General features: G+C 41.3%; 1 protein-coding gene across 2 annotated transcripts in view; it reads right to left on the minus strand.

Moving 5' to 3' along the window:
- Window positions 1–15286, minus strand: part of ALG6 (ALG6 alpha-1,3-glucosyltransferase) — a 184353-nt gene that overhangs the window by 21228 nt on the left and 147839 nt on the right. The window lies entirely within an intron of this gene.

Consider the following 15286-nt stretch of genomic DNA (forward strand, 5'->3'; position numbering starts at 1 on the left):
ACGTTCATCGATCTGAAAATGGCTTTCGACACGGTAAACTGTTGAGTTGCTCTGGCGGACATTTTTATCCCTGAGTTGCCCAGAAAAACTGGTATCGGCAATAAAGTCCTATACAATAATAATACCATCAGATATGGCTCAATAGAAGAAGTAATTGACCGCTTTGATATCAATGTCGGGGTCAGGTAGAGTTGTTTTCTGCACCCATCTTTATTTACTACTTTTATCAACCATTATGACAGTTACCGGAAGGCCCTGAACCTTGATGTGCAAGTCCTGTGTGGGCCCAAAAATGGCCATTTTGCTTTTTGCCAAATGAGGACGTGCTCCTATCACACACTGAATTGGCCGTGCATAAACTGCTGAAGGCATTTGAATGCTATTGCAATATACAGAAGTTACAAAATATATGATCTTAAAGAGCAGTACTACTCTGTGGAGGTACTTTAAAATCTATGGAATTCCTGTAGATTGCGTGGAACACTATGACTACCTTGGAGTGAGGTTTGACTCAAAGGTGACTTGGTCAGTACACTTAAAAAGTGAGCCATGCTGAGTCAAATCGCTGGTGGAGCCTTCAGCTTTATCAACAGCCAGGGCCGCAGATTGATTGGCCCTGCCACTGAGACATATGAAGGGAAAGCCCTTGAGGCGGGGCTCTATGGAGCCCAGCTGTGGGCTATAAAAAGGCTAAGGGATTGGCAAGGGCAGAGAATCGGATTTTACATCAACTACTCCTCCTTGGCCCAGGTTACCCAATGGATGCTTTGAGGCACGAGCTGGGCCTTTAGTCTACTGACCAGCTTGCAGCACTATGCCCCTCTAATACTGGGTAATAATATGAACTAAACCGGAGTTAAGGATTTACTTGGTTACTATGCAGGAAATCTGGTCACAAGCGAAGCTAGTAAAACTACTCGGGCACAATCATGTGAAAACTATGATAGCCATAGGTTGCGCCAAATGCTGGTTCAAACCAGAAGGGATGAACATGCAAAGAGGCCAGATGCCTTCATATACTCAAAACCTGAAAGGGAAAAAGATAGCCCATCTCTAGATAGTTAAACCCATTCCTACTTTTGAACCATACCTGGATATGCATTATCCAGCTCTTATAAGATCTTTATATATCAGATTTAGATTAGACACCTTGCTGGTGAAATTGTACACTGCTAGTTGTAAAAGAAGAGGAAGTAGTTCATCCATCTGTGGATGCTAGTTTGAGGAGATAGAATCTAGAATGCACTTTATGATGTTCTACTCCTTTTCATTAAAGGCTGGAAGAGACCACCTCTGTCCGCTTTTTACTGCTCATAGTGTAAGACACTGTAAGGATGCCCTGACTTTATGCAAGTGCACAGAATCTGAAACAATTTTTAAACAGGTTTCCATATATATGTATGGTGGGAAATGACAACTCTGAAAAATTATATTGAGTGTGGGCAAATCCCACTGGGCTTACGGATTTTGGTGTTGTCCACCCTGAATGATTTAGACCAGGTCCTCCTGAAACAATGGCAAACAAGTACAACTGAATGTTCCATGAAGTTAATGAACATGCTGATCACTGATGCGGAATGCAAATTAGTAAAAGCCATGGAAATGATCAAAGAGTTGGAGAAACTAATTGACCCAATAGTAGAAACAGAAGGGATCAAGGATTCCCTAACGGTGATGGAAAAGCGTCTTAAAAAACATGCAGGGATGTGGAATTCCTATCGCCTGACGCCCGGGACATATTGTTTTGGGTCAAGGGCAACAAGTTTTCATGTTTATTTTGTACTTGGGACAAGTAGGCCCAACCCCCTGCAGCACAAACCCTTTGGCTGCCAGTTTACAGAGAAGGGAATTGCCTGCAGTTGAGGTAATATGTGTCCAAAAGCTAATGCTGTTCAAACTTGTATTTATGGTTCATTAACTAAAAGCCTTCATTATTAGGGTGAGCACTGTGAATAAACGTTTTAAGGTTACAATGCACTACTGGCAGTGGCTACAGTAAAAAAAAAAAAAAAAACGTGTACACACTTGTTTGAAAAGTTTAACAGTATTAGACTAAGTATAATACTACCAGAATGCTCTCCGATTAGATGCAAATGTTTGCAGCAGCTTGTAAGCAAGAGTGATTTTTTGCTTTCAAAATTCAATGTTCTGGAAAAAAAGCAAGCAGGAAAAAAATGTTTCGCTTCTATGAAAGATGCTATTTCTTTGAAGCGTCATGTAGTAAAATGTGTTGATGCATGCTAGTATTTCCAGAAAAATATTCCTAATGGAAAGTCACTGTAACCATTTTGAACAAGATTATAAGAAGTATAAAAGTAAACAAGCACTGGCAAAGCCAACCAATCTGGCATTTTCTGTGTGTGTCTTTTGGTTTTGTGGTTTTGTCAGTGAGTGTCTTGTTTTGACATGGCTTTTGTAATACTTTATTTTTGTGGGAGCTGCCAGGCCCATAAAATAATAACAAACACTAGAAAAAAGAGAAAAAAACGTTTTGGTCTTAAAAAGCACACATTGCCAGTAGTGGCGTAACAAAGGCCCGCAGCCCCCTTCCAGGGGGCCCCCTCAGCTCAGCACCTGCCCTGAGTTTGACTGGAGGCTGGGCCCTCCATATTCTTTGCAGGGGGGGGCCCCCTCCAGTTTCATTACGACACTGATTGCCACAGTGGTTCCTGGCACTGCACAAAACTACTTTGTGTGCCAATATGCTCCTTGCGGAACAGCAAAATGCACTCACTCACAGTAAAGCCAGCCAACAGATAGAGAAATAGATGTTTATTAAAAACAAAGCCCCAAATTTAAGGATGGACTTGAGCCATCTAACGCCACATTAGCGTAATTTTTCTGACGTAAATGTGCATTAGTTTGCCAAAAACGCTGCACCATATCTACAAAGTGGCACAAGGCATGCACTGCGCCACTTTGTGACAATTTGTGCCACATTATGCATGCGCCATGCATAATGTATGCAAAGGGTTGTTCTGGCACAAGGAGGCCCACAAAAACTGCGCAATGAAGTCTACAAGATTTAATTGTGCCATTGTTGGTGTCATTTTTACTCAAAGCAGGCGTTAAAAGGATGCACCGTTTGGATTCAATAGGCCTCCTTGCAATTTCCTCCACTAGCGTCAGAAGTTTTGACACTAGTGGAGCAAAGCGCCACAATAGCATAAAAAGTTTGACACTATTGTACCTAATTCCGCCATAGTGCGCCGTATCTTAAATAGTAGCAAAAGGGGGGGCACAAGAAAAGTGGTGCTTTACGATGTGAAGCACCACTTTTCTTGAATCTGGGACAAAATGTCTTTGTTAACGCCAGACCTAATCAGGGACCCAATTCTTAAAGAATGTCACTAAAGTACACCCATGGTCTATGTCTTTGAATTAGTGGCTTTCATGAATTCACAAGAACTTACAGAGGTAGACCAGGAAATCGTACTCCTAGAAAATATTTGTGAACTGTATTTTAGCACAAGCAAATATGCATGTGTAGATTTGTTCATGTGAAAATCTATTGAGCGTTTACATGTTCACTTTCCCTCCAACCTCTTTTTTTTTCCTCCAAACCCGGAAGAACTTCTACTTCTACCCTTGCTAGGAGTAAATTCCCAACCTTTCTCATTATGGGAAAAGATTAGAGAAGACCTGGTGACAATCCTTAAACATGCAAGTTAGTAGGTTTGCAGACTCAAAGGCATTTCAGCCCTGAAACTATTGCTTACTGCTTCCTCCAGCCCCAATATGTAGCTCTGCGGGAAGGTGGCAAAATATGGAAATTGCTATAGTAGGGATTGAAATTGCAAGTATTCAAACCCTTCTATGGTAGTAACCCTGACATAATCAGAGAGGCTATTATCAGAGCTCTTACATAATGAGATTGCTGCCATAATTTGTCGCTGCACTACATGGCACCAAAGGGACAAGTAGATTTTTTTTTACAGGACAAGTAGATTTAAGAAGTAACCTGCCCCATGGACAAGTAGATATTTTAATAAATTCCACACCCTTGACATGAGGTGAAAATTGAAACAAAGAAAGCCAGGAAGTCCAATTGTGATAAGATTGATTATGCAACAGGAAGAATATACACCTTTGCAAGGAAGTTTGACCATCTATATAATAGGCATGTGATGGAGAATAAAATGACTGGTGGTGCATCCGCCCCCCTAAGTATTGACAGCTCAGTTGTAGGTTCGGGGGACGATAGAGTGCCCCCTTTGGGTGTCAAGCTGTACTTTCCTGGAGTGGTGATGCTAGCCCAAATGGAAACAAGAAGCAGGGGGGGTGCCAAGAGGGAATTATAACCTTGCTCAATCCCAAGGATGAGAAGGGCGAAAGGGTCCAAGCAGAAGGCGAAGAGGAAAAGGAAGACAAAATAATTTAGCACTATTTAAGGGAGAAATACTGGCAAAGATCTTGAAATAAATATTTCTGAAAAGGAACAAACTGATGATCAAGTTCAACTCCTAAATAAGGGACTGTCCTTCTGTCAACATGAATTTGGCAAATAGAAGAATTGATTTGTATACATTTTCAAGGAAGTTAAAGTTTAAAAAATATTTTGCACAGAATAAACAAAGAAAGAAACAATCCCGGATTGAGGGACAGGCGACTTCTTCCCTAACAACAAATGATCTTCTTAATTTAAAAACATTGATGTAATTGGAGTTGGAAATAGAAGGAAACATGGCAACACCAACTTTGGATCAGATGTCTGAACTTGAATTATATGATCTGGCAGGAATAGAGACAGATAAAGCTGGGGAAAGTAGATGTACGTTGAAATCAAAATGTTGCCCACAATTACCAGCTGGAAATAAAATAGATATTTTTCAAGAGATGATGATTGAGAAGCTCCATAGGATGATAGGCGAACAAAATAAGAAATACACACAAAAGAAGGGAAATATGACAGAAAAAGACTGAGGGTGCATTACAGGATCATGAATCTGATAATACTATCATTATTAAACTATCAGACAAAGATGGGAATATTGAGATGCTTAGCAGAAATAAATATGCTGCTGAAGCCAAAAGACAATTAGAAAATAAAGATAATTATAAGAGACTTCAGAGTGACCCTACGAAAGAGTAAATGGTAACTTTTCATGAAAAGCTAAAACACTGGCACACAGTAGGGTTGTTGGATGATGAGGAATATCTATATCGAAGGAATGAACATCCAAGAACACCAACAATATACTTCCTACCAAAAATCCATAAGGATAGAATAAACCCACCAGGCAGACCCATAGTTAATTCAATTGATGGCCTGTTGGAAAACACTTCAAGGTTTATAGATGTGTTTTTGTTTCCCTTTGTAAAAATACTATGATCATATTTAACGGACTCACAGGACTTCATAACTAGAATAGAAGGCATACCCTGGAAGCAGAAATATTGGATGGGGACTGTTGACTGAGTATCACTCAATACAACATGAGAATGGTTTGAAAGCCTGTGAGCATTTCCTAAGATCCCGGTCAGTGTCTTTCTTGGAGCATTCCAATATTTTATTGGGAATGGTGGAGTTTTGCCTAACCCACAATGTATTCCACTTCAGTGGTCGGTGTTATTTGCAAGTACAAGGAACTGCTAGGGGAACCTCATTTGCACCAACTTATGCAAATTTGACCATGGGTTGGTGGGAAGCAGGAGTCTTCTGGGATGGCCCGAACTTGGAACAGATACGGAAAGTTATCTTATGGACAAGACATAATCGATATCTTTGTCATATGGGAAGGAGAGAGAGATGAGTCTGAGATGTTCATTCGGTCGTTGAATGCAAATTTACAGAGGTTACAGTACACATATGATATAAGTAAAAATGAAATCACTTTCCTGGACATCAGAGTTTACATAAAGGAGGGAAACATCTGTACTACAATATACAGGAAAAGTACAAGTAGGAACTCCATACTCCATGCAAATAGAGTCCGCCCGAGTGGTTTAAAATGGAGTGTCCCCTATGGGAAATTTCTTTGTGCTAGAAGTAACTGCTCAGAAACTGATGCGTTAGGTACATTAGTGTTGCTTGTTGCTCAAAGATTCAGAGAATGGGGGTACCCGGAAGCTGTCTTCCAAGACGCATTGGAGAGGGCAAGAAAAAGAAAAAGGATAAGAGCTTTTAGCAGTCAAACCCAAGTCAAGCGAGGACAGTGTTGTGATCAGATACATTATGTAATATAACATGAGAAGTAAAGAATTGAAAAATCTAGTATGTCAAAATTGGAAAATCTTGAAAATGGATGAGACAATAAATGAGATACTGCCAGAATATTCAAGTATCACATATCGTAAGGCTCCCTCTTGAGGAGAAAGATTGGTAAGAAGCTTTATGAGACCACAGTTGGAGAACAAGTCTGCAGGTTCCAGCTGGTTAACGGACAGGAGAAAAGGCCTTTGGAAATGCCAGAAATGTAAAGCTTGCCCCATCGTGAGTAACAAACAAAAATTTAAGACACAAAATGGAAAAAGTTGGGAGATTCAAGAGATGAGAACATATGAAACCTACTTTGTTGTTAATGTACTTCAATGTGTTTGTGGGAACAAATACATTGGTAGCACAGTAAACAAACTAAAGCGGCTGATTTTACAACATATGCGAGCAGTTAAGAATAGAGAATTTGCATATAATGTCTCCAAACACCTCTGGGAAGTACACAATGGGAGAATGGGGCAAATGTGTTTCTATGGCATCCAAAGCATTCCTCAGTATGCCAGTAGTGGAAATAGTAAAAAAGAACTAAGGAAGGCCGAGTCCAGTTGGATAATTGAAATGGGGACAGAGTACCCGTGGGGCCTGAATGCAGATGCTGAACTGCACGTACATTTGTAACCTCACACACTCTCCTAATGAGTTGAAGTAGAAATGATCTTAGTTGAGTGGCTCACGTGCAGTCAGGAACAATACTGACTGCGACAAGGATGACCAAGACTCATTATGGACCATAGAGCTGTTATGTAAGAGGAAAGAGTTATGGAATTGCCCACTGGGTGAACCCGTGGGTCTCTCTACGGGGATCGTCCCTGGGCAACAGATAAAGAAATTTGATGAGCAGTGGATGCATCTTAAGAGTTGAGTATTTGACAAGAACAATATAACAACGAGTCTGATGAAATGCCTTTACATCTTGATAAGTGATATATTATATTGTGAGGGAGGTCCTACAGGGTATTGAGAAAATTGAGTAAATGCACTTTACACTTGCACTGTATATAGCATAAACAACTAAATATGCAATCTGAATTGACTGTATTAAATTTGGGAAGAATACCATTTTGATGTAATTATACATACATTAATTTTATTATGAGGCATATTGCATTTTAAGTTAGTGTTGAGGACTATTGATGAAATGGATTAGAGGTTACCATTAATGCAGATGAGTCTTTTTTAAGTTTTATAGAAATTAGCACTTTTTATGGAGCACTTTAACAGACAAAACTGCACAAAATAATTGAGCCAGGGTATAGTTCAGGACATTTTTTATAAGAATTCTTAATTTGAATAAAAATAAATTTAATGGTAATAGAAATGAGCAGCAGCATTTTGAAAGCAATTACTTAAACTCTCACTTTGAGATAAACAGTGTCTGTCGCTATGTGTAGGATGCCTGGACAACAATATACAAATGGTAGCAATTTGAATTGAAGAGTTGATATAAATATGTAAGGACTTTATTTTTTTATGTGCTTTGAGAGAAAATATAGTAACTTGAGTAATTCCATGAAAGTCAATTTGAAAGACGAACTGCTGAATAATGGTATTAAAAGTGTCTGATAGAGCATGTTATGAGTGCAATGGCTTACAGGAAATTGTAAATTAATAGAAAAATCTGGAGAGCAATGAACAAACTTGACAGGGTCAAAAAAATATTATGGTTGTATCAGAATTGCATGCACCAAGAGTAAAAATGGCGCGCATGTGATTCCAAATTGGAAAGAGTGGTCAGTATTCCAGTTGTTTTTTAAGTCACTGATGGTGAATGTCGGGGTGGGTGTGTTTACAAATATATCACCTTACACTTCAGAGCATTTAGACCCAGTTTGCACTAACAAAATAAAAACATTGTTAAGTTGGAGTTGTGCTGCTTCTGTTTCTACCTGCGCAGCGAGAAATATATACAGCGGCGCTGGAGAGGAACCATAGAGTGATATATATATATATATATATATATTTACATACACACTGTCAACTGTGAAATCTAGCGTTCTTGACAAAAGTCCTGTCTTAGTTGTTTAAGTAATTGCACTGTCTAAAGTCTGTTACCTAGTAGCAGTTGTTTGTTTTCGTCAGGAAATTTTGATTTTTGTAGTCGGAGAGCCCTTTATCGGTAATTCTAAATTTCCCCAGCCCTCTGCAACAAGAAGCACTGGCACTGTTGTAGCATTGAGCCCTTAAACATTAGTTCTTGGATGATTTTTATAAAGTGTTTCAATTGCTATTTTTTTTATAATTAACAAGACAGCACTTCCGTTGATTTCTGTCAATGCACTTGTTATAAATATTAGCATCTTTCTAGGTGGCTGCATGGCTACGCTCTAGCAGGAAAATTTTACTTACCCAGTAAGCATGTTTGTGGCATGTAGTGCTGTAGATTCACATGCTCTGCATACTCTACAAAACGGAAACCTAGCATACACTTCTATTCACCTACATCTTGCAACAATAGCTACATATTTATAAAACAGACAACACATTTCTTTGTTGAAATCCCAGTCATAAAGGCTTTCTTGGAAGGCCTCCAGGGGGTTATACCACCTAGCATCCCCCCTGTATTATCATCGAACCTCAACACTGTGTTCACCAGACTCATGGGACCACCTTTTGAAACACTTCATTCATGTCCATTTCAATACCTTTCTTGGAAGGTCGCTTTCTTTCTTGCTATCACATCACTCAGGCATGTCAGTGAGCTCCAGGCATTAACCTTGGAAGAACCCTCCTTCTAGGTTCACAGAGACAAGATAGTTGTTCGCAGTAACCCTAAGTTCCTACCTAAAGTGGTTTCTCGGTTTCACATTAACCAGTCCATTAAACTACCCACCTTCTTTCCGTAACCCGACTCTGTTGCAGAAAGACATCTCCACACTCTAGAACAGCACTTGTGTTTTACACTGACAGAACAAAACAGTTTAGGAAAACTAAACCGCTCTTTGTAGCTTTTTTACTACCTCACAAAGGCAGTCCAACGTTCAAAACTGGCATAGATAGATGGATAGTTAAATGTATACACGCTTGTTATGCTAAAGCAAAGAGAGTGTTACCTGTTACCCCTAAAGCACATTCCACTAGGAAAAAAGGTGCTTCTATGGCCTTTCTTGGAAATATCCAGATAGCAGACATTTTGTAAGGCAGCTACATGGTCTACACCACACACATTCACAAAACACTACTGTGTGGATGTGCTAGCATGACAGCAAGCCAACGTAGGTCAGGCTGTATTACGAACACTTTTTCAGTCAACTGCAAATTGTACAGGCTAGCCGCCGCTTTTATGGAGGGACTGCTTTACAGTCTATGCAGAGCATGTGTATCGACAGTCAGATATGCCACTGAACAGAAAATGTTCCGTTCCCAGTAAGTGTCTGTTAGTGGCATGTAGTGCTGTAGATTCACATGCGCCCTCCCTCCTCCCTGGACACCTGCGGCTGTCGCAGTTACATTATATTTATGTGTACAAATGTAGTTACATTGCATGGTCATTTTTTTCTCTATTATTCTCTTTTCTTACGCTCCTTTATCACCTGCCTGCAGGAAAACAATCAAACAAAGGAATCAATGTCGATGCGTACTATCACCGAGGAGAGGAGTCACTCGATTAGGTGACTCATAACACTTCTTCGAAGAAAAACAACTTGCACCACTCCGGACCCAACACTAGATGGCAGGAGTATGCAGAGTATGTGTATCTGCAGCCACACATGCCATCAAACCTGTATTACTGTCTGTCCCATAACTATGAGCGGACTCTTCTGGCAGTGGGACTGCTTTTAAACTTTTTACATTTTAAAGCTCCACTTTATCATTTAATAAATCCAGGGAGACCCCGATAAAACTGCAGGATTTTAAAGTGTTTTTCTTCATTATTTATATACTCTTAGCATGCCTAATACCAGTATTGACAGGAGTATCATTACTTGTGCATTGTTTAGGACCTGAAGGTCAAGATGTGCATGAGAGTTTAATTCTGGGTGAACATTATGTCTCAAAGAAAAGTTGTCCTAAGGAGGCAACATTTTGGGACTATGAAGCAAAAGCAGGAAAAGTCTGTAGAAAATGATATTACAGCTCTTAGGAAACTGTGAAAGTCATAAGATAAGTAAAGGAAGTAGCCAAAAGGAATCAGTATTATCTTTGATGTATGGAAGAAATGGAGAAAGAAAAGGAGGATACCACAAGTGAAGTACAGGTAGTGCAAAAACATGTTAAAAGAGCAATCTATGCAAGAGGTTCTTAACCTTTTGACTTCTGTGGGCCCTGCTAATCACTATTGGAACCCGGGAACCCCCACAGAGTCATTACTGGAAGCCAGAGACCCTGGCTTAAACGTTTTTGATGATTTGAACTACATAACAATATACAAAAATACGGAAACAAGCATTCCTCTAACAAATACACAAATAATGGAATATTTTATTTAACCTCTTATGTGCGTCTGACAGCCATTGGCCATCACCAAGGAGGCAGAAGAGCTTCCCCAGCAGTCTGTTCTATTTTGTTGTTGTTGTTGTTGCACAGATCCACCCAACTAGACCACAGGGATGGTGGAGCCACTCCTTGGGCAACAGCTTTTGCTACCCCAGGGCAAATGTTTTAAATTCAGTCTTGCAGATTTGGTAATAGTTCCCGATCTGCCCACAATGCCCTTCAAACCACAATGACTTAAAACACACATTTTACTCATATTTCTGTGAGGAAAACGTCTGGAATCTGTGGGGAGTTAGGCATTTCCTACAGCATTCCCCCAAAGTCTCCCAATAAAAACAGTACCTCACTTGTGTAGGTGGGCCAGGAGATCTTGACACAAAAGACCCTAAAGTGCTACATGGAGAGATATACAATAGGGGCAGCTGTGGGATTTGGATCCATGCTCATACGCCAGCTATGGAAACCTACCAACAACAGACATTTCTGAAAAGTTGACAACTAGGGGATTCCAGGGTGGTATACCTTGTGTGAATCCTATGAGGTTTTCTTACCCACAATGCTCTGCAAACCTCCAACTTTGCCTGAAGTCAAGCATTTTCCCTACATTTCTGTGACGGAAACATCCGGATTCCACAGGAATTGTCAAAATTCCTCCCACCCAGGATTGTCCCACCTGTGCCGTTCAAAATGTGACCCACTTGCATGGCTGGGCCTAGTGCCAGCAATAGGAATGGATCCTATCGAGGTCAATAGGAGTCCCCATGGAAGGGCTCCCACTGTCCTTGGTTTGATCCATTCCTGTCATGTCGGTAGGCCCAACCACACAAGTGAGGCAATGCTGGGTGATAGGAATGTTGTGGATTCCTGCAGATTCCAGACGTTTCCTTCACAGAAATGTAAGGAAAATGAGTGATTTCTGGCAGAGTTTGAGGTTTGCAGGGTATTGCGGGTAAAAAAACCTAATGGCATCTACACAAGTCACCGCATCCTGGATTCACCTAGGTGTCTAATTTTCAAAAATGTACACGCTGGCTAGTTTCCCCTAGGTGCTCACTGAGCTAGGGTCCAAAATCTAGAGCTAATCACACTGGAAGAAAATGGTCAGATTTAGGTGGAAAAATCGGCTGTGTCCATGTTGTGTTTTGGGCCGTTTCTTGTTTCTTGTCGTTTCTAGGCCTACCCACACAAGTGAGGTACCATTTTTAATGGGAGACGTGGGGGAATGCTGGGTGAAAGGAAGTTTGTGGCTCCCCACGGATTCCAGAACGTCCAATCACCAAAATGGGAGGAAAATGTGCTTTTTAGTCAAAGTCTTAGGTTTTCAAGGGATTCTGGGTAAAAAAATGTGGCGAGAGCCATACTAGTCATCCCGTCCTGGATTCCCCTAGAAGTCTACTTTTCAAAATTTTAAAGTATGGCTAAGTTCACTTAGGTGCTGGCTGAGCTAGGGTCCAAAATCTAGAACTACTCAGACTGATAAAAAGACGATGCGTCCATGTTGCGTTTTGTTCCATTTCCTGTCAAAAGCACTTGGTCTACCCACACAAGTGAGGTACCGTTTTTATCGGAAGACTTGTGGGAGCATAGCATAGTAGAACATTTGCTGTTACCAACTGGATTTTGGTGCATTTGTGTTTTTCAAATGTAAGCTAGTGTATAAGAAAGATGGTATTTTGAAAAATACACACCAAATCTTACGCTAATAGCGGTATCCACAAATTCAGAGATGTAGAAATAACCGCTGCTCCTAAACGCCATATCTTGTGCCCATTTCACAAATACATAAGTGTCCTTGATACCCATTTTTCACTCTGCCTATTTTGCTATAACAATTAGTCTATACTAGGTACTCAATGAAAAACCACTGCATGGTGCAGCTCAGTTGTTGGCTCTGGGTACCTTGGGTTCTTGGAGAACCTACAAGCCCTATATATCCCTGCAACCAGAAGGGTCTACCAGAAGTAATGGTATATTGTTTTTGTAAATCTGCCATCGTGGTAAAAAGTTACAGATTAAATTGTTGTTACAATGCCCTTTTTTCCTGCTCATTTTCAATATTTCTTCATCTAAACAGTTATTTTTCTTGGGAAAACCTTGAGGAATCTACTCATAGGAGCCCTTGCTGAATTTTGAATTTTGTTTTCTCTTCACAAATCTATAGCTTTTCTGGATCACCCAAGGGTTTCACACTGGCTCCCACCACAAACTGGAAGTCGATTGAGAGCACACAAAAAATGGGGAAAATAGGCTACCTCCTAGAAAAATGCCAAAACTGTGGTAAAAAAGTAGTTTTTTTCCATTCAGCTCTGCGTGTTTCTCAAAGCTGGGAAGATAGTAACTTTAGTACAGTAAACCGTTCATGGATGCCATTTTTAGGAAAAGAAACAGACACTTATCTGCAGCACTTTTACCCAATTTTTCTAAAAAACAAAAACAAAATGTTGCTATATTTTGCCTATTTCCTCTGTTCCCTCATGGTGAAACCATAAACTCTAGGTACCTTTAGAATCCCCAAAATGTTGGAAAAAAAGGACACAACTTTTGAGTGGATACCTTATCTGGAAAAAAGTTATGGAGCAGTAAGTGTGAACTACCCCAAATAGCCAAAAAAGGGCTCAGCACTTGGGGGGAAAAGGCCCGCAACTACAGGGTTAATTCACAAACAAACATAAAAATTATAAAAAAATTAATATTTAATGGGAAGGATGGAGCGTTCCTAAATGTAATTTAGGCCGCTCATCACGCACCCTATTTCTTGTTGGATGCATTTGCACTGCTCTCATAAATCAATCCAAGGATACAGGATACTAACAAACAAGTTACTTATGTTTGCCTTATCTAGTAGAGTCTATCTTCGGAGGTTAGCCTGGATCCAGAAATTGTTCTCGATAAATACCCTTGCGTGCCAATAGGTGGTGTCGCTCAGCTCTGTGTGGCGTCGTAGACACAGCAAGTGACATGCTTGGTGCCTATATAGGTGCCACCCCGGGGCACTGACATCAGTTTCGTTTCTCAACTTTACACACCAGAAGCGCAGAGCCACAAGGAACACTGACCAATGGTGTGAAAATCTAAGGCTCTGAAAGGGCAAAACTCTGACCATAGAAATGTGTTCACAGACCGGGGAGGATGGGTAGGTTGCTAAGGAATCTGTGGCTAGAGTCTCTACCGGATAAGGAGTTACTGAAGGTAAGTAACTTGTTCAACTCTTAGAGACTTCTAACTGCAGATTCTTTACCTTTTGAATTGATGCCCAAGCAATATCTCCCTGCAGGTGGGTCTGAGGACCAATTTCATACGAGGAAGTCCTGCAGGACCGAACAGGCAAAGTGCCCGTCCCGAAGGACCTGACTGTCCAGGTAGCAGTGTTTTGTGAACATGTGCAAGATAGTGCACATTACTGCCTAGTAGATATCCATGACCAGAACTCTGCATACTAACACAATGGGTGCAACTTTAGCTCTGGTGAAATGGGCACACAAGCCCACTGTGGGTTGCTTCTTGGCCAATGCATAGCAGATCTTTATACAGAACACCATCCATTTGGAGGTGGTCTGCTTCTGCACAATCCATCCTTTCTTCACCTCGACATCCCCACAAAGATTTCCTTGGTCACCCGGAACTCTCATTTATGGTCAAGGTAGAATGTCAAAGTTCTTTTTGGGTCCAGACAGTGAGGTTGCTCCTCCTTGGAGAGATGTGGCAGAGCGTAAAAGGTAGGCACAGTGATAGATTGGCCTACGTGAAAGCGAGTGACCACTTTCAGTGGAAAGGAAGGTCTCGTACAAAGCACCAGTTTGGGTAGATGCTTAAGTATGAAGGCTTGGATGACCGAGCGTAAAGCTTCCTGACCCTTCAACTGAGTTCGCCCGCCAGCTGTTGAACCACCAGGAACATGCCATGACGTTCCAGCCACGTCCAATGAAGCATGGCCTCTTGACAAAGGGTTCACAACACTGCCTTGTTTGTTACAATACCACCTGAAGGTCCAGGACCTCAGCAGCCCTTCTCATCCCCACAGCAAATAAGGCCTCCTCTTCTACAGCCATAGTAGGAGGTGAGACCAGGCCAGTATCTGGGGAGGTATCCAATCCTTTGGCATCTGACAAATCCTCACACCAGGTGTTCTCCATGACATCTGGGGGCTGGTATTCATCAGGGTCCAGTGGCACTTCTCAGTCATATTCAAGTCCTGGCCTATAGGTATAGGTCACAGGCTATGGCCTGAATGGAATGCTTCCAGTTGGCATCGGAGTCAGTGTTGGACAATGCCCATCTGGCTCCAGATTGTAGTCTGGGATGAGTATGGGGACAGCGACTGCTGTGGCACCAGGAATGTCGGCAGTAGGGCCGGTGCTGAGGTTGAGGTGGCTTGACCAGTACAGGTCCGGGCCTGTCTATGTATACAAGGAGCCCGATTAGTGCCGGGGGCGAACCAGCCGGCAGAAGACCTGTAGAGGCCCCTTCCAAGTCAGTGGGACTGAAGGTGCTCCAGTAGGGAAGGACCATCCAAAAATGTGATGCATGGCCTCATAAAATTCTTGAAGTTGGGTGAGAGTCGCTTCAGCTCCTGGAAACTTGGGGAGTCGTGGAAATGTCCCTGGGTACTGCTCATGGAAAATAAACATTCCAGAT

The sequence above is a fragment of the Pleurodeles waltl genome, chromosome 4_2 (genome assembly GCF_031143425.1).
Source record: "Pleurodeles waltl isolate 20211129_DDA chromosome 4_2, aPleWal1.hap1.20221129, whole genome shotgun sequence".
Classification (NCBI taxonomy): Eukaryota; Metazoa; Chordata; class Amphibia; order Caudata; family Salamandridae; genus Pleurodeles; species Pleurodeles waltl.